Source organism: Triticum aestivum, chromosome 5A (genome assembly GCF_018294505.1).
Source record: "Triticum aestivum cultivar Chinese Spring chromosome 5A, IWGSC CS RefSeq v2.1, whole genome shotgun sequence".
Taxonomy (NCBI): Eukaryota; Viridiplantae; Streptophyta; class Magnoliopsida; order Poales; family Poaceae; genus Triticum; species Triticum aestivum.
In genome coordinates, this window is record NC_057806.1 from 701,447,706 (window position 1) to 701,470,874 (window position 23,169).

General features: G+C 46.8%; 1 pseudogene; it reads right to left on the reverse strand.

Annotated features, from left to right (window-relative positions):
• Positions 1-20,165: 20,165 nt before the first annotated feature.
• LOC123101838 (uncharacterized) lies at positions 20,166-22,736 on the reverse strand (annotated as a pseudogene).
• Between the last annotated feature and the right edge of the window lie 433 nt (positions 22,737-23,169).

Here is a 23,169-nt window from a genome sequence, read left to right on the forward strand (position 1 = left end):
GTACTCCACCTTGGAATTCCGAAGTTGTCGGCCTCCTTGGTTGCTGTATCATGTGTTCGGCAATAGAGCTGCCGGACAGTGTTTCCAGAGATTGAAGTCCTAAAAGAAAAAGAAAAAGAACCAAACGGGAAGCCCCTGGTGCGGTTTAGGCCGCGTTTTGGGGCGTGTCGTAGTTGTGCCCCCCTCCCCACCTGTGCCCATGGTATTTTTAATGCGTAATTATGTACGTGTGGCACGAGCAACGCCGTTGGGCTGGGATTGGGGTGGCCGCCGTATTGCTACGCGAGCTCAGATCGCGCCAGGCGGTCTGTTTGCCGATTGCCCCGAGCGCGCTTGAAGGTGTCCGGGCTTTGAAACGCCGAATTGGTAGATTGCCTTGAGAGGCTGCTTTGCGCTTTTGCTGCGAGGGCCGCGGTGTGTTCCTCTGTTCGGAGAGAGCGCTCTGTGTTTCCATTGACTGTAATAACTCCGCGAGGTCTTGGCATCTTGAGCTTGAGGTATGCATAGTGTGGTACCGCATTGAATCTAGCGAATGCGGTTCGTCCGAGCAGCGCGTGATAACCACTGTGGAACGGTTCTATATTGAAGATTAACTCTTCGCTTCGGAAGTTATCCGGGGATCCGAAGACCACTTCCAGTGTAATTGAGCCTGTTCAGTGGGCCTCTACGCCTGGAATGACGCCGTTAAAGGTCGTCTTTGTGGGTTTGATCCTTGAGGGGTCTATAGCCATTTTGCGCACTGTGTCTTGATAAAGCAGGTTCAGGCTGCTGCCGTCGTCCATAAGGACTCGAGTGAGGTGAAATCCGTCGATGATTGGGTCTAGGACCAGTGCGGCGAATCCGCCATGACAGATACTAGTGGGGTGGTCCCTGCAATCGAAGGTGATTGGACAGGAGGACCAAGGGTTGAACTTTGGGGCGACTGGCTCCAACGCATATACGTCCCTGAGCACACGCTTCTGCTCCCTCTTGGGGTTGTGGGTTGTGTATATCATGTTCACCGTCCGCACTTGAGGGGGAAACCTCTTCTATCCTCCAGTGTGCGGTTGCCGGGGTTCTTCCTCGTCATCGCTATGTGGCCCCTTGTCCTAGTTTTCGGCAATTAACTTGCCGGCCTACTTGAACACCCAACAATCCCTGTTGGTGTGATTGGCTGGCTTGTCTGGGGTGCCGTGTATTTGACACGAGCGATCGAGTATACGGTCCAAGCTGGATGGACCCAGCGTACTTTGTTTGAATGGCTTTTCCGCTGACCGGGTTTAGAGCCTTTGAATCCGGCATTGACTGCCGTATCCTCAGTACTTTCACCGTTAATGCGGCTCTTATGCTTGTTGTGACGTGACCTGTTGTTGCCGTCCTTGGTATCTGAGGTACCATGGTTCTTTTATATGTTGTTACTGCAAGCCAACCAGCTGTCGTCTCCCGCACAAAACTGGGTCATGAGCATCGTGAGGGCTGCCATAGATTTCGGCTTTTCCTGACCAAGGTGCCGGGCTAGCCACTCATCTTGGATGTTGCGCTTGAAAGCCGCTAAGGCCTCCACATCCGGACAGTCAATGATTTGATTTTTCTTTGTAAGGAACCGAGTCCAGAATTGCCTGGCCGACTCTTCTGGCTGCTGAATTATGTGGCTCAAGTAATCGGCGTCTGGCGCTTGCACATAAGTGACCTAAAAGTTGTCGAGGAATGCGGCCTCCAGATCTTCCCAACAGCTAATGGAGTCCGCTGGCAAGCTATTAAGCCAATGCCGCGCTGGTCCTTTGAGTTTTAGTGGGAGGTATTTGATGGCATGTAAGTCATCACCGCGGGCCATGTGGATGTGGAGGAGGAAGTTCTCAATCCATACTGCGGGATCTGTTCTGCCATCATATGATTCAATGTTTACAGGTTTGAAACCTTCTGGGAATTGATGTTCCATTACTTCGTCTATGAAGCATAAGGGGTCTGCGGCGCCTCTATATTGGGATATATCGCGACGCAGCTCGTATGGGTCCTGCCCGATGTGTTCGGCCCGGCCGGATTTGCTTTTACTATATCCGGTGTGACGTTTACCATCTTGTAGAGTGGTGCGCCCTCGTGATCCGTAGATCGATCTTGAATGCTTTGCTTTGTCCTCCAATATGTCTCGCAGGTCTGGCGTATCTCCCCATGCCTTTTTATTTGGATGGCGTTGGGGTGGAGGCTGAGCTTTTGGCTGGAATGCTTCTCTATCGCGGCCACGAGGTGGCCGATCAGCCGTATCATACGCTTCTTCCTGCAGTCAGGGTAGTAACCTGCGCCCTGGGTAACTCTTGGAGGGACGATCAAGTTTATATTCCTCGGCCGCGAGGACTTCAGTCCATTTGTCAGCTAGCAGGTCTTGATTAGCTTGAAGCTGCTGCTGCTTTTTCTTCAGGCTATTTGTCGTGGCCATAAGCCTACGCTTGAAGCGCTCTTGTTCGAATTCATCATCGCCGAGGCTTGCCTCGTCTTCGGAGGGGGGCATGTAATTGTCATCCTCCTCCTCTCCGCCAGCCGCTCTCTCAGGAGAGCTGGCTCCTCCATCCTCCTGATCTAACTCTTGCTGGAGGGGATTTTTGTTGTCTTTGGCGCTATCCGAAGTGTTATTATCTCCTGTGCCGGTATCACCAGTTTTGCTTTGGCGGGACTCAGAGCGGCGCCGCTGACGTCGGCGCTTGGGTTGCTTCTTGGACGGGTCATCCTCCGCTATCTCGTTGCCATTGCCTTCATTGACTGTATCCACCATGTATATGTCATACGACAAGGTGGCTTTCCAGCCCTATAGGTGCTGGTTCATGTTCGTCTCCAACATCGTCGTCCATAACGTCGATGTCTTCGGAGTTGAAGTCGAGAAGGTCGGTTAAATCATTGACTATGGCTACAAAGTGGGTGGTGGGTGGGCGTCAAATTTCTTCGTCGTCCGCATCCCAGTCCTGTTGGCCATAATCCGGCCACGACTCTCCTGACAAAGAGAGAGACCTTAGTGAATTCAGAATGTCGCCAAAGGGCGAGTGCTGAAAGATATCTGCAACGATGAATTCCATGATCGGCGCCCAATCGGATTCGATTGGCAGGGGCGCAGATGGTTCGGGGTCCGGAAGAGAGTCCGGCACCTTGGAGTCACGGGCTGCGCAGAAGATTATGCTGGTGTTTGGCTTGATCACCGTCGAGACTGCAGCCCCTGAGGCGGTGTCTAGCCACCCGTCCTCGATTGGCGCAGCTGGCTCCAAGCTAAGGGTCGGAGCTGATGCGGGCACGGCCTCTGGGGTACCGTTCGATGGCAGACCTAGGTCATACCCATCGCGACAGTGTGGTGCGCCCGGCTATGGCTCGAATCCGTCGAAGATCAAGTCCCCACGGATGTTGGCCGTGTCATTCAAACTTCCAAATCTGACCTGATGGCCAGGGGCGTAGCTTTCAATCTGCTCCAGATGGCCAAGCGAATTAGCCCATAGTGCAAAGCCGCCGAATACGAAGATCTGTCCGGGGAGAAAAGTCTCACCCTAGACCGCATCACTATCGATGATAATAGGAGCCATCAAGCCTAACGGCGATGACACATAGGAACTCTCAGTGAAAGCACCAATGTCGGTGTCAAAACCGGCGGATCTTGGGTAGGGGGTCCCGAACTGTGTGTCTAGGCTGGATGGTAACAGGAGGCAAGGGACACGAAGTTTTACCCAGGTTCGGGCCCTCTTGATGGAGTTAAAACCCTACGTCCTGCTTGATTAATATTGAAGATATGGGTGTTACAAGAGTAGATCTACCACGAGATCAGAGAGGCCAAACCCTAGAAGCTAGCCAATGGTATGATTGTAAGTTGTGATTGTTGTCCTATGGACTAAAACCCTTCGGTTTATATAGACACCGGAGAGGGTTAGGTTTACACAAGGTCGGTTATAAAGGAGGAGATATCCATATACGTATTGCCTAGCTTGCCTTCCACACCAAGTAGAGTCCCATCCGGACATGAGACGAAGTCTTCAATCTTGTATCTTCATAGTCTGACAGTCCGGCCAATGGAGATAGTCTGGCTGTCTGGAGACCCCCTAATCTAGGACTCCCTCACACTTGCCACTCCTTGTCCATAATCCATCAAATCTTTACCCAAAACTTGAAAACTTCACAACACAAAACTTAAAGTAGAAAATCTCGTGAGCTCCATTAGCGAAAGAAAATAAAAGACCACTTCAAAGTACTGTAATGAACTGATTATTTATTTATATTGGTGTTATACCTACCGTATTCCAACATCTCTATGGTTTATAAACTATTTTACTAGCCATAGATTCATCAAAATAAGCAAACAACACATGAAAAACAGAATCTGTCAAAAACAGATCAGTCTGTAGTAATCTGTAACTAGAGCAAGATATGGAACCCCAAAAATTCTAAAATAAACTAATGGACGTGAGGAATTTATCTATTAATCATCTGCAAAAAGAATTAACTAAATAGAGCTTTTCAAATAAAAATGGCAGTAGTTCTCGTGAGCGCTAAAGTTTCTGTTTTTTACAGCAAGTTCAACAAGACTTTCCCCAAGTCGTCCCAACGGTTCTACTTGGCACAAACACTAATTAAACACAAAAAACACAAAAAAAACAGAGGCCAGATAAATTATTTATTACTAAACAGGAGCAAAAAGCAAGGAATAAAAATAAAATCGGGTTGCCTCCCAACAAGCGCTATCGTTTAACGCCCCTAGGTAGGCATAACAAGCAAGAATAGATCTAGGTATCTCATAATATATTCATAAGGTAATTTTATTTTATTTCTAGGAAAGTGTTCCATGCCTTTCCTTAATGGAAATTGGAATCTAATATTTCCTTCCTTCATATCAATAATTGCACCAATCGTTCTAAGGAAAGGTCTAGCAAGAATAATGGGACATGAAGGATTGCAGTCTATGTCAAGAACAATAAAATCTACGGGCACGTAATTCCTATTTGCAACAATAAGAACATCAGTAATTCTTCCCATGGGTTTCTTAATGGTGGAATCCGCAAGGTGCAAGTTTAGAGAGCAATCATCAAAATCACAGAAACCTAACAAATCACAGAAGTCTTTGGAATCGTTGAAACACAAGCACCCAAATCACATAAAGCATAGCATTCATGATCTTTAATTTTAATCTTAATAGTTGGTTCCCACTCATCATAAAGATTTCTAGGGATAGAAACTTCCAATTCAAGTTTTTCTTCATAAGATTGCATCAAGGCATCAATGATATGTTTAGTAAACGCTTTATTTTGACTATAAGCATGAGGAGAATTTAGCACGGATTGCAACAAGGAAATACAATCAATCAAAGAGCAATTTTCATAGTTAAATTCCTTGAAATCCATAATAGTGGGTTTAGCAACATCTACGGTTTTAATTTCTTCAATCCCACTTTTATCAAATTTAGCATCAAGATCAACAAATTCCGAATTCTTGGAACGCCTTCTAGGTAAAGGTGGATCATATTCAGTCCCATCATTATCAAGATTCATATAGAAAAACAAAGATTTAATAGGGGACACATCAATAACTTTTAGATCTTCATCTTTATTTTCATAGCAATCCGGCTTAGCGGCCATCTTATTAACTAACGTAGCCTGCCTATCTGAAATTTCAGCAGTTAATTTCTCAAGACGAGCAATTTGGGATCTTAAACCATTGAATTCTTTAGACATATCATCAAGCTCTTTATTCATAAAACTCATAAAACTTTTCTGTTCTTTAAGCTCGTTTCTAAAGAAACTATTATGTTCAAATTGCAAAACCATAAAGCTCCTAACATTGCTTTTGATCTCTTCTAATCTTTTAAGTTGAAGATCACCAATTTTAGGTAGAGCGATCGTGACAAGCAAGCAAACTAGCACACAAGCAAACAAAAAGCAAGCGGGCAAAAAGAGGCAAATAGAGAAAGAGAAGGAGGATAGAGAGAGAGAGGGCGAATAAAACGGCAAGGGTGATGTGGGGGGAGAGGAGAACGAGAGGCAAATGGCAAATAATGTAATGCGGGAGATAAGGGTATGTGATGGGTACTTGGTATGTTGACATTTTCGTAGACCTCCCCGGCAACGGCGCCAGAAATCCTTCTTGCTACCTCTTGAGCACTGCGTTGGTTTTCCCCGAAGAGGAAGGGATGATGCAGCAAAGTAGCATAAGTATTTCCCATAGTTTTTGAGAACCAAGGTATCAATCCAGTAGGAGGCTACGCGCGAGTCCCGAGTACCTGCACAAAACAAATAAATCCTCGCAACCAACGCAAATAGGGGTTGTCAATCCCTATAAGGCCACTTACGAGAGTGAGATCTGATAGATATGATAAGATAATGTTTTTGGTACATTTATGATAAAAGATGCAAAGTAAAATAAAGGCAAAGTAAATAGCAAAGGAAATAACTAAGTAGTAGGAGATGAATATGATAAAGATAGACCCAGGGGCCATAGGTTTCACTAGTGGCTTCTCTCGAGAGCATAAGTATTCTACGGTGGGTGAACAAATTACTGTTGAGCAATTGACAGAATTGAGCATAGTTATGAGAATATCTAGGTATGATCACGTATATAGGCATCACGTCCGAGACAAGTAGACCGACTCCTGCCTGCATCTACTACTATTACTCCACTCATCGACCTCTATCCAACATGTATCTAGAGTATTAAGTTAAAAATAGAGTAACGCCTTAAGCAAGATGACATGATGTAGAGGGATAGACTCATGCAATATGAAGAAAACCCCATCTTGTTATCCTCGATGGCAACAATACAATATGTGCCTTGCTGCCCCTACTGTCACTGGGAAAGGACACCGCCAGATTGAACCCAAAGCTAAGCACTTCTTCCATTGCAAGAAAGATCAATCTAGTAGGCCAAACCAAACTAATAATTCAAAGAGAGTTGCAAAGATAATCAATCATACATAAAAGAATTCAGAGAAGATTCAAATATTATTAATAGATAGACTTGATCATAAACCCACAATTCATCGGTCTCAACAAACACACCGCAAAAAGAAGATTACATCGAATAGTTCTCCACAAGAGAGGGGGAGAACATTGTATTGAGATCCAAAAAGAGAGAAGAAGCCATATAGCTACTAACTATGGACCCGTAGGTCTGAGGTAAACTACTCACACTTCATCGGAGAGGCTATGGTGTTGATGTAGAAGCCCTCCGTTATCAATACCCCCTCCGGCGGAGCTCTGGAACAGGCCCCAAGATGGGATCTCGTGGATACAGAAAGTTGCGGCGGTGGAATTAGGGTTTTGGCTCCGTATCTGATCATTTGGGGGTAGTGGATATATATAGGACGAAGGAGTATATCGGTGGAGCAACAGGGATCCCACGAGGGTGGAGGGCGCGCCTAGGGTAGGCAGGTGCGCCCCCATGCCTCGTGGCCTCCTGTTTCCTTTCTTGACGTAGGCTCCAAGTCTCCTGGGTTTTTTTTGTTGAGAAAATCATGTTCCTGAAGGTTTCATTCAGTTTGGACTCCATTTGATATTCCTTTTCTTCGAAACCCTAAAACAGGCAAAAAACAACAATTCTGGGCTGGGCCTCCGGTTAATAGGTTAGTCCCAAAAATAATATAAAAGTGGATAATAAATCCCAATAATGTCCAAAACAGTAGATAATATAGCATGGAGCAATCAAAAATTATAGATACGTTGGAGACGTATCACTTAGCGCGGGGGCGTCTCTCTAGACTGTCATCAACGTTCCATGCGGAGTTACCCGCTAGGGAGCCCTTCCCCCTTTTGGGCGCCTCCACCTCCAGAGTTGTGGACGCCGCCCTCTTCTTCCTCCCCCCGTCGGGGGGAGATTCGCTCTCCTCCTCTTCCTTGTCCGCGTCGTCTTCAGCGACGGGGGAATGGGCCTTGTCTTCGGACGCCACGTCGGAAGTGCCCTTGCGATGGTGGCCACTACGGACCCCATTGGCCTTTCCTGTGGCCTTCTTCTCTGGTGCCTTGTAAGGCGCCGGCTCCAGCATCTTCACTAAACATAGAGTGACTAGCTCCTCGGGCAGGGGAGCCGGACACCGATCTTCTTCGCCTGCTTCAACCAGTACTGAAAAAGCAATGGTAATGAAAGCATTAGATATCACCCTTGAAACAAGCAAGTAAGGGATGTGTTAAAAATGACATACCTCGGTTGGGAGGTTATTTATGTCGTGGCCACAATCCGAATCAGTGGCCGGCGGTATCTCGTTGCCGTTGAAAAGAAACTTCCAAGCATCTTCATGAGTCGTTCCGAAGAGCCTCAGCAAGGTATGGTGTTTCTTAGGGTTGAAGTCCCATAGAGGACGACTACGGCTCTGGCAGGGGAGGATCCGGCGCACCAGCATCACTTGGATTATGTCGACAAGCTTAATATCCCTATCGATCATGCTTTGGATGTGCATTTGTAGCGCAATCATCTCGTCCAACGAATACCAGTTTGGGCCCTTCTCGACCCAAGAGGTGAGCCGTGCAGGAGCGCCAGAGTTGAATTCAGCAGCTGCGGCCCAGGTGGCGTCACTGGGTTCGGTGATGTAGAACCATAGCTTCTACCATTCCTTGATAGATTCCATGAATGTGCCTTTTGGCCAAGAAACATTGGTGAGCTTGCTGACCATTGTGCCCCCGCACTCTGCGTGATGTCCGTCCACCACCTTGTGCTTCACGTTGAAGGTTTTGAGCCATAACCCGAAGTGGGGGTGGATGCGTAGGAAAGCCTCGCACACGACGATGAACACCGAGATATTGAGGAAGGAGTTCGGGGATAGATCGTGGAAATCTACCCCGTAGTAGAACATAATCCCGCAGACGAAGGGGTGGAGTGGAAACCCTAGCCCGCGGAGGAAGTGAGGGATGAACACTACCCTTTCGTTGGGCTTCGGTGTGGGGATGTTCTATCCCCGGGCTAGAAGATGGTGGGCGATTTCCTTCGCCAGGTACTCGGCCGCCCGAAGCTCGGCGACGTTCTCCTCCTTAACAGAGGAGGCCATCCACTTGCCTTGACCTCCAGATCCGGACATGGTTGAGTGCTTTCTCGAGACTAGGGGAATGAGAACCTGGGCGCTGGAGCTCAAGGACGTAGAGGCAGGAGGAAAAGCATGGGGGGAGGGGAATCTTATCTCCTTATAAGTGCGGTGAATATCGAACATCCCCCCATTCGCCTTAAAATTCGCCTGCTCCCAAGGCTGTGTAAAACGGCACGGTAGGGTTACCCAAACCCATATTGATGAGAATCACGTGATAAGGGGACACGATCTCTGCTTTGACAAGACGTGCCAATGACAACCGCGTCTCGAAACATGGGGCAAAAACAGTTCGAAATTATAACCGGACAGTCATGACGTCACATTACTAAAGTTGTCAGTGTGTTAATATATTCTCTCTACGGTTGTGTGCGGTGTGTGTTATAGGTTCAGACACAATAAATTTGTCTGAAGAATATTCGGGAGTTCGGAAGGAGGAACCCACCTTGCAATGTCGAAGAAAGCACTACGCCCCGATACCTTGTTATTGAAGCCAGGTTCAGGGGCTACTGAGGGAGTCCTGGACTAAGGGGTCCTCGGGCGTTCGACCTGTTATTTATGGGCCGGGCTGATGGGTTGTGAAGATATGAAGACCGAAGACTGTACCCGTGTCCGGATGGGACTCTCCTTGGCATGGAAGGCAAGCTTGGCGAACAACTATGAAGATTCCATATTATGTAACCAACTCTATGTAACCTTAGATCCCCCCGGTGTCTATATAAACCAGAGGACTTAGTCCAGATAGGCGATACTGAATACCGTAGTCATACAGGCTAGACTTCTAGGGTTTAGCCATTACGATCTCATGGTAGATCAACTCTTGTAATACTCATACCCATCAATATCAATGAAGCAGGACGTAGGGTGTTACCTCCATCAAGAGGGCCCGAACCTGGGTAAAACTCGTGTCCCCTGTCTCTTGTTACCATCAACCTTAAACGCACAGTTCAGGAACCCCTACCCGAGATCCGCCGATTTTGACACCGACAACGGGCGAAGGTCATTCGCGCACCTTCGATGCAGACCGACTGCTTGATGGTGTCAAGACGAGGGCATACGTTGACCAGCCGCTTCACCAGTCCGAAGTAGCTGCTGGGCAGGGCGTCAGTAGGCCATAGATGGATTATCAAATCCTTCATGGCCAGTTCGGCCGCCCTGTGCAGTTCGATCAGCTGCTTCAGCTGATCGCTAAAGGGCCCCGGATGTTCTGGCGCAAGGTATTGCGACCAAAACAGCCTTCTCCATTGATCTCCCCTCTTCGGCTCAGAAGAACTCCACTGCGTCAGCAACACTGCGCGGCAGAACCAGAAACGCTATTGGAGAACTCTAAATCCGGATCAGTAAGAGGTACCTTTTCTTCACAAACTTGCTCTGCATAATAAAGGCCTTACCCACCGTGATTTTCCTGGCTTCCTGGATCTCCTGGAGGGCATCTTGGGTGTCGGCCCGGGCCTCTTGCACGCTTTGGTGAGCCTTAGCAAGTTCGGACTCTTGGTCCGAAATCTTGTGCTCCAAGGACTCACATTTCTTTGCGTCGTCCTGGAGCTCTTGCTGGACCTGCCCGACTTGTTCCTTCACCGCTCTCTCTTGGGCCTTGGCCTGCGACTTCTTGAGGGTCTTCACCTCGGTCGCAGCGCCTACGAAATATCATGATAATATGATCAACATACACAATTCATATCTTTCTACATCCGAATAGACCATTGCATACCTCGCTGGTCCTCTAGTTGTTTTTTAACATGGCTGAGCTCTTCCTCGGCCCGCTTCAAACTCTGCTTCAGATTAGAGACTTCGGTAGAATGAGAGGTCGTAGCAAGCATCGATGCCTGCTTATTCATATAGACATATATTGGTTAGTCTCCTGCGAAAATTATTTGATTCTCTGTCTGGCTTCTCTTTTCGATCACCGAAAAGTGTCTCAGGGGCTACTGTCTATACTATGATATTCTTTTTTGCATAAATTACATCGCATACCTCAAAGCCTGTCAGAAGACTCATGCAGGCTGTGGTCAGTGTGCTCTTAGCGGACCGAACCCTCTCAACCACCGCACCCATGAGGGTGCGGTGTTCTTCAAGAATGGAAGTACTTTGCATTATCCGGTGCCTCTGGATGGACAGAGGTCACCGGCGGAATAGGTGCACCTCCTTCTGCAAAGGAGGTTGCTTGCCTGATTCCGGAGCCGTGGGCCTCCGGAATAGTGTTCGGTTGGGGGCCGAATTGTACATGGCCCCCATCGCTAGTCTCCGGGGGGATTTGCTCCCCCGTGTGTCTGGTGGCCGAGGTCTCACCTTCTGGCGCTACCCTAACGACCTCCTGTTCATCTCCCTAGCCTGGGAAGGTCCTTCGGGACAACACCTCGGCGTCCTCCGTGGCCTTCGGAGAGGAGGCCTTCGGAAGTGACCTGATGTCCATACCCTTTGAATTCAGCGAGTTCCTCGAAGATGAGGATCGCTGGGAGCGGGCGTGAGCCGAACTGCAGCGCATCGACACATTAAAACCATGAAATAAATAAGTTAGATATATGTGTTCATAGGTACTTTTGAGTACCAATGATTCGGCCAGGGGCTTCTCCCTGGGGCGCCACTTGGAGCAGTTGTCCATATCCAACACGGAGTTGTCCGCCAGGGGGACCCTCCCCTTCTTGGGCACCTGTACCTCCAGATCCGTGGAGGCCCACCTTTTCTTCCTTCCCCCCTCTGGGGGAAAGTTACTTTCCTCCTCCTCCTCCTCGTCCTCAGTAGCAGGAGAGGAATGGGTTTCGGCGTCTTCGGACGTCACGTCCAAAGTGCCTTTATGGCGGAGGCCACTTCTGGTCCCCTTGGCTTTCTTCTCTGGCGCCTGGTAGGGCGCCGGAACCAGCATCTTCGTTAGAAGTGGGATAGCTGTATTTTTGGGCAGCGGAGCTGGACACTGTATCCGCTCCGCCTTCTCTGTCCAGCCCTGGCAAGACAAAGATGGAAGCTTAGAGTTCTTCCTTGAATACACAGGAGAAGGATAAACCTTGTAATACGAAAAATTTACCGAACTGGCGGGATGGGCCAGGTTGTACCCACAGTCCTCAGTTGTCTTCGGCCACATCTCATTGGCCTTGAAAAGCACCTTCCAGATGCCTTTGTGCATGACGCCAAAGAACTGTTGCAGGGTCTGGTGCTTGGCCGTATCAAACTACCACATATTGCAGGTCCGGTTCTGGCAAGGAAGTATCCGGCGGAAGAGCATCACCTGTATCACGTTGACAAGCTTGATGTTCTTGTCCACCATGCTATTGATGCACATATGCAGCGCAACCAGCTCGTCTGACGATGCCTAGTCCAGGCCCTTCTCCTGCCAGGAGGTGAGCCGCATTGGGGCCCCAGATTTGAATTCGAGGGCCGCGGCCCAACTGGTGTCGCGGGGCTTTGTAACGTAGAACCACTACTTTTGCCACCCCTTGACGGTCTCCATGAAGGTTCCTTTGGGCCATGGGACATTGGACAGCTTGCTCACCATAGCGCCTCCGCACTCTGCGTGCTGACCGCCCACCACCTTCGGCTTATATTGAAGATCTTTAGCCACAATCTGAAGTGGGGTGAGATGAGGAGGAAGGCCTCGCACACGACAATGATTGCCGAGATGTTGAGCAAGGAATTGGGGGTCAGATCATGAAAATCTAGCTCGTAGTAGAACATGAGTCTGCGGATGAATGGGCGGAGTGGAAATCCCAGCCCGCGGACGAAGTGGGGGATGAACACCACCATCTCATGGGACTTCAGGTGGGGACGATCTGCCACTTGGCCGGAAGCCGGTGGGCGATTTCTGGGGCCAAGTACCCCGCCTCCCGGAGCTTCGTAATGTCCTTCTCCATGATGGAAGAGGCCATCCACTTGCCCTGCGCTCCGGATCCGGACATGGTTGGAGCACTTTTTTGAGGCGGAAAAGATGGGATCTAGGACACTAGAGCTCGAGAATGGATGGGCAGAGAGAAGGAAGGCGTGGTGAAAGAGGTGAATCCTTATCTCTTTATAAAGGCAGCGAATGTCAAGTGCCTCTGCCCTCGCCTATTCCCCAAGGACCATGCAGGCGGCGCGGTTGGATTACCGACGCCCGTATTGATGAGAATCCCACAATAAGGGGACATGATCTCTGCTTTGACAAGACGTGCCAATGAAAACCGCATCTCGAAACATGGAACAGGAGGCTAAAAAACGGTTCGAAATAATGACCAGGCAGAGACGTGGCGTCTCACTACAAAAATATCAGTAGATGGGACTTGTTAAATATTATACCCTTTATGGAGCCTATTTTGCAGAGTCGGACATGTTCTCTGTGTTTGAGGACTACTTTGAAATATTTGGAGGAGGAACCCGCCTTGCAATGCTGAAGACAATCTGCGCGACGGACACCTCATCATTAAAGCCTGGTTCAGGGGCTACTGAGGGAGTCCTGGATTAAGGGGTCCTTGGGCGTCCGGCCTATGTGACTCTCCTTTGCATGGAAGGCAAGCTAGGCGTCTGGATGTATTATTTCCTTTCTCTGTAACCAACTTTGTATAACCCTAGGCCCATCCGGTGTCTATATAAACCGGAGGGTTTAGTCCGTAGAGAACAATCACAATCATATAGGCTAGACTTCTAGGGTTTAGGGACAACGATCTCGCGGTAGATCAACTCTTGTAATCATCATACTCATCAAGATCAATCAAGAAGGACGTAGGGTATTACCTCCATCAAGAGGGCCCGAACCTGGGTAAAACATCGTGTCCCCTGTCTCCTGTTACCATCAACCTTAGACGCTTAGCCACTCCACCGTCATCAGAGGATAGCACCAGCTGGGAGGCTACACCGCGGTGGCGGTGCAGTCCTCAGCATAGTGTAGTGCATGTGGCGTATCTGTTGGGTGTGCGCGGAACACCCACCACATGCTCCGCCGTCGCTGCCTGTCGGCAGCTGTTGCCAGCCACCGTTGCCGCCACACCACCGTCGAAAGCCAGGGCCATCTCCCGCTCCACCACCGCAGCCCGAAGGCGGAAGGTGGCCGTCGTGGCCGCCACCCCACTGCTGGCCACCGTGGCCATCACCCGCTCGGCCACCTTGTCCCGAAGGCGGGAGGTGGTGGTCGTGGCTGCCAACCCATCGTCGGCCATCGTGGCCGCCAGCCCACCATCGACTGTCGGAATCATCAGCCGCTCCGCCACCGCCGCCCGAAGGAGGGAGGTGGAGGTGGAGGCCCGCACATGCATCAGCGACCTTGCACGCCACATCGAGTTCCTTCGGGAGGAGGAGGAGCACCTCGTCGAGCATTCAAAGAGCCTTACCGCAGCCATGGCCGCAGCACACGCCGACGCAGAGGTGAGGAATCAGGAGATCTACGAGCTGTCCGGCCGCTTTGAGAGGGATCGTTTGGGGCAGCAGTGGGCGTTCGAGCTGGCAAGCGTCGCCGAACGTGCAGCAGCGGCAGTCACCGTATTGCATTTGTCCAGCTCGTCGGTAGGCTCCTCCTCCTCCTCCTCTGCCTCTTACTGAGCGCGCTCGGCAGAGGAGAGGCTGCCGGAAGTAGCACATAGCCCCTTCGTGATAGTAGTAGTATTTAGGGGCTATTTTGTTCTTTTCAGTTGACTATAGATGTGTGGTCGAACTATACAACGTTCTTAAAATTAGCTAGGATATATAGTTGAACTAGCTATTTCAGTACGTGGTTGGCAACAATTGGGGAGAATTTTTGGTCGGTTCAGCTGTCGAGTTGAACTGTTTGTATAAATTAATAACGATTGCTTAATCTATGAAGGAAATCTATGCTTAATTACTGAATTTTAGTTGAAAAAATTATATAGTGCTAATGATTTCTAGCTGCATATTTTGGCAAATCGCAGTGTTACAAGGATTGACAAATGGCAATGTTACTAGATCAACAAATGTAAATCTTTCCAGTTTGACAAATGGCAACATACCCAATATGAGAGATGCAAATCTTACCAAATTGTTTGTACATGGTTGCACACGGGTCATCCAAAACAACCATTTACGTTGAAGGGATGAGCAAATCCTGCGCTACTCTTACTTCGCATACGGGTGTTCTATCTAAATCGTTTGTGATCAAGAGCTGTAGAAATCCTTCTCGACACATTTTCTCTTGGCTTCTTGGGGAAGCTGTCGGTTTGCATACGGGTGTTCTAACTAAAATGTTTGCGATGAGTGTTTTATATTCAAAAGCGAATTAAGTTGTGGCTTTGGCGCCATTAAAGGAGAGGATGCGAGCAAGGCGTGCGGCCATGGAAGTCAAAGGGCTTGCTTCCCAATGTGCATGCGCAGCATACAACTCGCATGCTTCCCGGTGAGCCTGCGCACTGGATGGCGCTCGCACGCCTCCTGTTCAGTCAAGGTCAACCAGCTGTCCACACGGCACCTCCTACAGCCATTAAAACCAAGACACATGGCATCATGTGAATGGTTAACAGAATTTTGGATTTACTAGAATTTAAAAACCAGGCATCTCAATGTTTTGCCGGCAATCAACGGTGCCCTGGTGTTTGAAATTCATTCCCATTTCTTGCATGGGACCTAAGCATGCACCCAAGGACACATATTTGATTTTGCAACCAATTTATATGCACTTGAGCATGTGCATGTAGTTCAAATTTGAACTATGAACATAAATGCATTGAAAACTTAGTTAATGCATAAAAATATCCAAACGAACCCCGAAAAATCACAAAATTTCACACAACACTCATGTTGTTCTATGTTGACACGAGAAAAAAATTTGAAAGCAATAAGAAGCAATGGATATCGTTTCGTCCCCAAAGGCGGGATGTTCCCTATCGAAAACCATCATGCTTGTTGTGCGAACCTCCGATTTGTGAGAAGCATATACCGAAACCTGCCCCAAATGGGACAAAATTTGTACCACACATTGTTGATGCCGCTCCATGATAGCATGCCAAGTTTCATGAATTTCAGACGATTTTTGGATTTACTAGAATTTAAAAACCTGGCATCTCAATGTTTTGCCGGCAATCAACGGTGCCCTAGTGTTTGAAATTCTTTCCCATTTCTTGCATGGGAGCTAAGCATGCACCCAAGGACACAGATTTGATTTTTAAACCAATTTGTATGCACTGGAGCATGTGCATGTAGTTCAAATTTGAAGTATGCACATAAATGCATTGAAAAATCAGTTAATGCATAAAAATGTCCAAATGAACCTCGAAAAATTCCAAAATTGAACACAACACTCTTGTTGTTCTATGTTGACACTCGAAAACTTTTGAAAGCAATAAGAGGCAAAGGATATCTTTTCATCCCCAAAGGTGGCATGTTCCCTACCCAAACCATCACGTTTGTTGTGAGAAGCTTATACCCAAACCTGCCCCAAATGGGACAAAAAATTTATCACGGCATGCTAATGCCGCTACATGATAGCATCCCAAGTTTCATGAATTTCAGATGAGTTTTGGATTACTAGAATTTAAAAACAAGGTATCTCAATGTCTGCGGTCGAGTGACGGTGGCAGGGTGTTTGAAATTCATTCCCATTTATTGCATGTGACCTAAGCATGCAACCAAGGACACATATTTGATTTTTTCAGTAAGTTTATATGCACTGGAGCATGTGCATGTTGTTGAAATTTGAATTATGCACATAAAATGCCTAGAAAACCCAGTTAATGTATAAAAATGTACAAACGAACAATGAATAATTACAATTTTTTTGAGAACACACCAATAGTTGCATGTTCACTACAGATAAAAGTTCTAAAAATTGAAACACCATCCTTTGTAGCTGTGACCCCATTGCGTAATTCAAATGATCAAGACGATAAATCAAGTAGATCGCACATAGTTTATTATCACCAACCGTGTGAGATGCAGCACAAAATACCTTGGAGCACCGTCGGTGTATAGTACCATAAATCAAGTAGATCGCACACAGTTAGTCTCCTTTGTGTACCCAAATTATGCAATGACATGGATGACCACTATAACCTGGGAAATTCGAACCAAATATTTTTACGTTCAAACTCAAGACACACGGGTTAAGCTATCTCAATTGTTTGTGATGTTCACATATCGTACACAGTTCTGAATAAGGGACTGTGTCTGATGACACTTTGCACGCCAGTTTTTTGGCTGAAGCGATTCCAAATTTTAGGCTTCCACGGAAATATCTCCCTGCCCCCTCCCCTTACCAAAAACCACATTTCCCCTCTTTCTGCCTTCCTCTCCAAGTTGAAACCTTCACTCCTTGCTTGCAGCGCCGCCGCCTCCTCGCCGGTGACCCTCCTTCACGCTCCTCGGCCTTGCCTATCTAGGCAGGTAATCCACACCCGACCCCCATCCACCTCCTCCTCCTTCCACATCCACATGCCCCTACCGCCGGCACGAGCACGACACCTACCACCCAAATGACCGACCCCTCCACCAAATAAGTGCCGACCTAAGCCATGGTGCACGTAGTATAGCCAGGACCTCAAGGAGCATTTGGCAATGGAGAAGCAAATCGTGGCCGCACGCGCGGATGAGGTCGCGATGGCTGCCATTCATGCCGTCCCTAGATCTTGAAGGAGCACCTTACCATTTGCTAGCTACGCCGGTTAAGCATGCTCGGTTTACCCATTGCGTGTGCTGCTCCTGCCTTTCCTTCACAAATTCTAGTGAATTGTGCTATCTAATTTTACCATGCAATTTGTTGCTCTAGTGTATATGTTCTATATGTCGTGCAGTGTGGTGCTCTCTTATTAACTGTTTTGTTAATTAGTTGTCGTCTTTTGTTAACTGTTTCGTTCAATTCTCCAAATGTGATGTTCAATTCTTCAGGCTGCAATTTTGCATTGTCTTCCATGTGAGAAATAAATCGAATTTATGTTTACAGTATTGTTGGTGCATTTTGTTATTGTATACCATATGAGGAATACATTGAATTTGGTTGTAGTAAATACATGAGAAATAAATACAATTGCTACAATTGGTTGTAGTCAACTGTTTGGTTAACTGTCTGATCTTCTATTAGGAGTATGTTATATTGTGCAATGTGGTGCTCAGTTAATGTTTGATTAATTTGTTGTGGTGTTTAGTTAACTGCTTGGTTCAATTCTGCAACGCGATGTCCAATTGTCGTGGGTAGAATTTTGCATTGTTGTGCATGTGAGGAATAAATCGAATTTGGCTGCACTTAATACATGAGAAACATATACGAGTGCTATATTTCCTAGTTCCTAATCATGCTTGGTTTGGATAAATGGGTTTTCCATGTGGCTTCAATTAATCTGATGAATCTGCAATGTGATTACTTTTCATCAACATATTTTACTGATAGCATGTGAACCCTTACTTAACCTAATGACTAACTACCTTATATGTGTTGCAGGTAAACAATGGGAAGCATTCAGGTTTATAATCGAGGTTAGCACATGCATGGTACATTGCCTAATATCACATAATTGTGCAATTACAGGAAAAATTCTAATATTTAGGTTGTTAACACACTACTAGGCAAAAGCCTAGCAGCAGCGCGGGTTTTAGGCCTATCAGCAGTGCGGGTACCCGCGCTACCAATAAGGCGCTACAGCTAATAGTTAGTAATAGCGTGGGTTGAAGCCGCGCTACTACTAACAAAGTTAGTAGTAGCATGTGCCACCCACGCTACTACTATTTAGTACCCGCGCCACTACTAACAAAATAGTAGCAGCGTGTCCATACTACCAACGCTACTAGTATCCTAAATACTAGTAGCCGCAGTCTTTTCCCATGCCACTACTAACTAATTTATAATTAAAAAAATAAAATCCACCAATTCCATTTTATGCATACAGTTCCCAGTAAACACAACAATAGTGAGCACTACTGGGCTCCTATTTCATGGTTAACCGGAAACTGAAGGAAACAAATCAGCCAAAAAACCTCATTATGCATTGCCAATCACAAATGACCACTTCAAAGAACATGCAAGTATCTATGTCATTAACAATTGCAAACATAAGTTTCTTTTTACTACAGTTGTTGTATGTACTATCACACAGTTCCTCATTCTGTTCTCACTCAATAATAAGAAAAATGAAAAGAAAAGATAGAGATAATCTGCCGCAATTGCACTTCGGTGTCATGGATTCAGTCTGCCGCTCAACATCTCATTATCCGGCAGCACTCTGTCGCTATCTTCTATCTATGAATAAAAACAGACCTTGTCAGAGAAGAAAATGTGAAACCTTATTACAACATGTATGCTAAGTCGCTAACCCATAGAGACAGCTAGAACAAATATGGAAACTTTCCATGTTGCCGAGTAAGTATATTAACTAGACAAAGTTAGATGACAGTGAAGCTTAAATCTGCAGTAAGAAATATTAGATATACACATATTGAAAATCAACCTCAGAAGTGGATACTCTAGTAGACCTGCAGGAGCAGATATGGTAGTAACCAAAATCCTATAAAGATTCGAGGTTAAAGATTATAAATCCAATTTGTCATTAGCATAAAAATATTAGTTCCATGAAGAAGTTTGTCAAGAGATATTTTCTAATGTTTCTAAGACAGTGACTAAAACGTAATGAAAGAAAACATGTTTCTGCATTTTAATTAGGGGGAGCTTTAGTTCTAAAATACTTGAACTGTGACTGAATGATCATATATACTATTAGAAAAATAGACCAAAATCTCCGCAGAACAAAACAGACCAAAAAATTAACTTCCTACTTACAGTGGCAAGAAAATCTTATATGAATGTGTTATAATAAATAATGCTAACCATGAAGTATTCTTCCATATAACAAAGGAGTGACGAAACCAAAAAACCTGTAATTCAAGTACGACATGCAGTTAGTTAATTATTTGAATGTCAACAGTTCTAACGTCTAGCTACAGATCTTCAAAGTAAAGATTGTGAACTCTATTAGACATGATTATATCAATTAGACCAAATAGAAAATAATTCAATATGTTGTATATCCATTAAACGAAGTTCAATCTATCTTCTGATTATTAGTGTTTCAGTTAGGTGATTAGTCCTTCTACGGCCGCCGGTTAATAGGTGAGCCATGACTTTTTACAGTAAAAAATGCAAAGGAAATAACAAGTTAGTATTTTTCCAAAACTAATTATATGGCCACGTTGATCACACCTTACTAATTCTAGCCGGACACTAGTAACACAAGAAAAACTCCCATGCTTTATCGGTGCACATTCACCATTTGATAGTGTGATCATTTGAGATCACTAAATCATCTTCTATACGACGTAGGCCAGTAACATTTACATCAGCTTGCTCACTTGTAGCTGCTGGAGCAACCAAATCATCCTGAGCCAATACAGAGTTGCTGCTCAGGCCAAGAACAACAGCTGTAACAAGACTGGAATTAGGATTGCCATGGTACCAAATATGATATTTATTTCATTAAATCAAATGGAGGTGGCTGCATATGCAGAGAGCAGACCTGCTTGCCCAATCAGTATAGCGGCACATGCTGCCATGCAGGAGCACGCGGCACCTATGACCTTCGCTCGGGTTGATGATGATGCCTCGCTTGATACTCCCTTGTCCGCTGAGACGACACTCTATCGCTGCTGCGGCCACCAGTGGCATTCTGCTCAATGGCGGCCAAGGCATGCCTTGTGGATGTCCAGGAAGCTTGAATCAGGCTGGATCTGAGAAGAAACAGAGCATGGCCGTGTGATGTCCTGGCTGAATCAGAGTACATTTCCTAAGGAAATAAAATGGGTAAAAGGAGGAGCGTATAATAAGCAAAAGTGCAGAACAACATTCTTAATTAAATTTAACCCTGGCAGAATACTTGGTTATCCGGTGCAAAATGGTTGCCTTTTAAACTATGGAACACAAAGAATCATCATTAGCCGTCAATGCAAATCAGCTTCTCTCCATAGAGAAGAGAAGACGTCTTGGTATCTTGGATGCATGAAGCACACCGTATATGCTAATCTGATCAGAGCATTTTCTTTTTCAATTTAACGGCGCAATGCCCACATCCCCACCCATAGATGTTTTGTTTGTGTACGAATAGTACAATGTTTTCTTTTCAATTTAATGAGCAAAGTTTAAGGTCCATAGGCTCCTTTGTATCCTGTGGAACACAGAATTCTACATTGATTGAACAAACTGACATTTCAACATTCCTAGAGGCATTGTTGCAAACACCTTGCGAGCGAGCTCAGAGCGTGCACCTGCTGCATAGACTAGACTAATCTAATCGCAAGCCGTCCTACTAGTAGCAGTTCAGCAGAAGGATCCTACTAGTTCATCTACTAAACTTACATAAACTAAATCTTACTAGCTCAATCAGAATACTATGGTTTCTACAAAACTGTACTTTTGAGTACTGTGAGGTGTTTGCCTAAACCAACAAAACTGTACATTTGTAGCACTCATTTGCTCATACAATCATTCAAAATTCAGAAGTAGAAATAGAAGCTTATGTAGTTGGTGATCAACCGTAGCTAATGGACTATAGAATTCACTGCTCCTCACTTGTGATAAATTAGGCTAAAAAATTGCATGTTCAATTTTGCATCAACCGAACTTAAGAGAACAGAGAAACCGGACCTTGGGCTGTAGCTCTTGGCGAGGTATCTCCTGACACCAGGGTTTATCCGCACAATCCTCCGGATTGAGTCATCGGTGTCATTAGCATATCCCACCCACCAATCTACCTGAAAATGAAATTGGCTAGAGTCAAACCCAACAACGCGTGCTGCAGGATGGCATCAAAAGCCCACTTGATGGATTATCTAGTGTTTACAACTTTGGCCATATCTGGAATAGACATGTGTGTATTCTTTTGCATATATAAAGGATCGAACAACAGAGGAATTATCACTAGCCATGGTTTGTTATTACTTATATTAGGACCAACACCTTACTTATATTACACCTCATGGATAGTTGTTCAGCAAACAGAGACCACGCTTTACATGATGATGTCCCCTTTTTGCTGAGCTTTTACAAAAATAGGTACTCACATTTGACATAATTTCTCATCTTTAGATGCCAATCCCTTTTGCTGGATGTTTATTATATATACAAAACAGCACAACGGTACACAGGCAACTGGGACGATCATGTTTAGGTACAAATATAGTTTGCTGGGTATTAAGGAGCACCATGGACTAGAATTCCTAACTGAAGATTCACAAAATCAAGACCAGCATGAAACTAATTGAGCACTTGGACTGGAACAATACACTCACACATGGGCGAAAGCTAATGAGGCAAGAGCTTACGACAAGATGTATGTCCAGAACTGCTTGTCCTTCATGTGGCATGGGCACAGATCATAGCGGACCTTAGCGAGTTCCTGCCGGGATCACAAATTACAGTTTGAGACCTGAGAGCCATCTCTGTCTTGGGAGAAGTGGAGGACGAGATCCGCGGGAGACCTACCTTGGCTCTGGCGAGCACGAGGACGGCGTGCCGCTGCTGCCAATCCGAGAGCTCGGCCGCCAACTCCTAGGATCCTCCTGCGACAAAGCATAGCACCGCCTGTAATCGAGAGGAAACTAGCAGGGGAGCGGAATCGAGAAGGGAGGAAGGAGGGGGTGCCTTGGTGGAGCTGGGGGGGAAGGACTTGAAGGCGTCGGGGGAGAGTGTCCGGAGGAAGTCAAGGAGCTACGGCGTGACGCCGAGCTCCTCCGCGTCCTCCTCCTTCCCCTCCATGGCGGAGGGTTTGCTTGGGCCGGTTCCGCCGCTGCCGCTGCCGCCGGCTCGGCGGCGGAACGACCATGGGAACGAGGAGAAGGCCATCGGCGGGCAGGTGGGCTAGGACGGGATGCGGTCGGCGACGGCGATATGATGGATACGAGATTTGTCGGCGAGCTTGCTGGACTGGGGGGAGGGGAGGGCAACGGCGCGAGACCGGGAGCGGCGGCCACGCGGCCGCCGGCGTGGCGCACACAGCGGGGGATGGAGGCGGAGGGGATCTGGATCGGGCGTTGGTGGATTTTTTTAGACAGACATGGGTTGTGTGGTGTGGGACGGTTGCGGGTGGGAGTGTATCCGGCGGGGGTGGGTGGCATGGGAGACTAGTAGTAGCGCGGGTGTCTGACCTGCGCTATGGCTATCCACGTAGTAGTAGCGTAGGTTTTACAACCCGCGCTACTACTACGGCTGGTCCCGGGAGGCACGGTGGAAATAACTTAGTAGTAGTGAGGGGTAAAAACCCACGCTACTACTATCA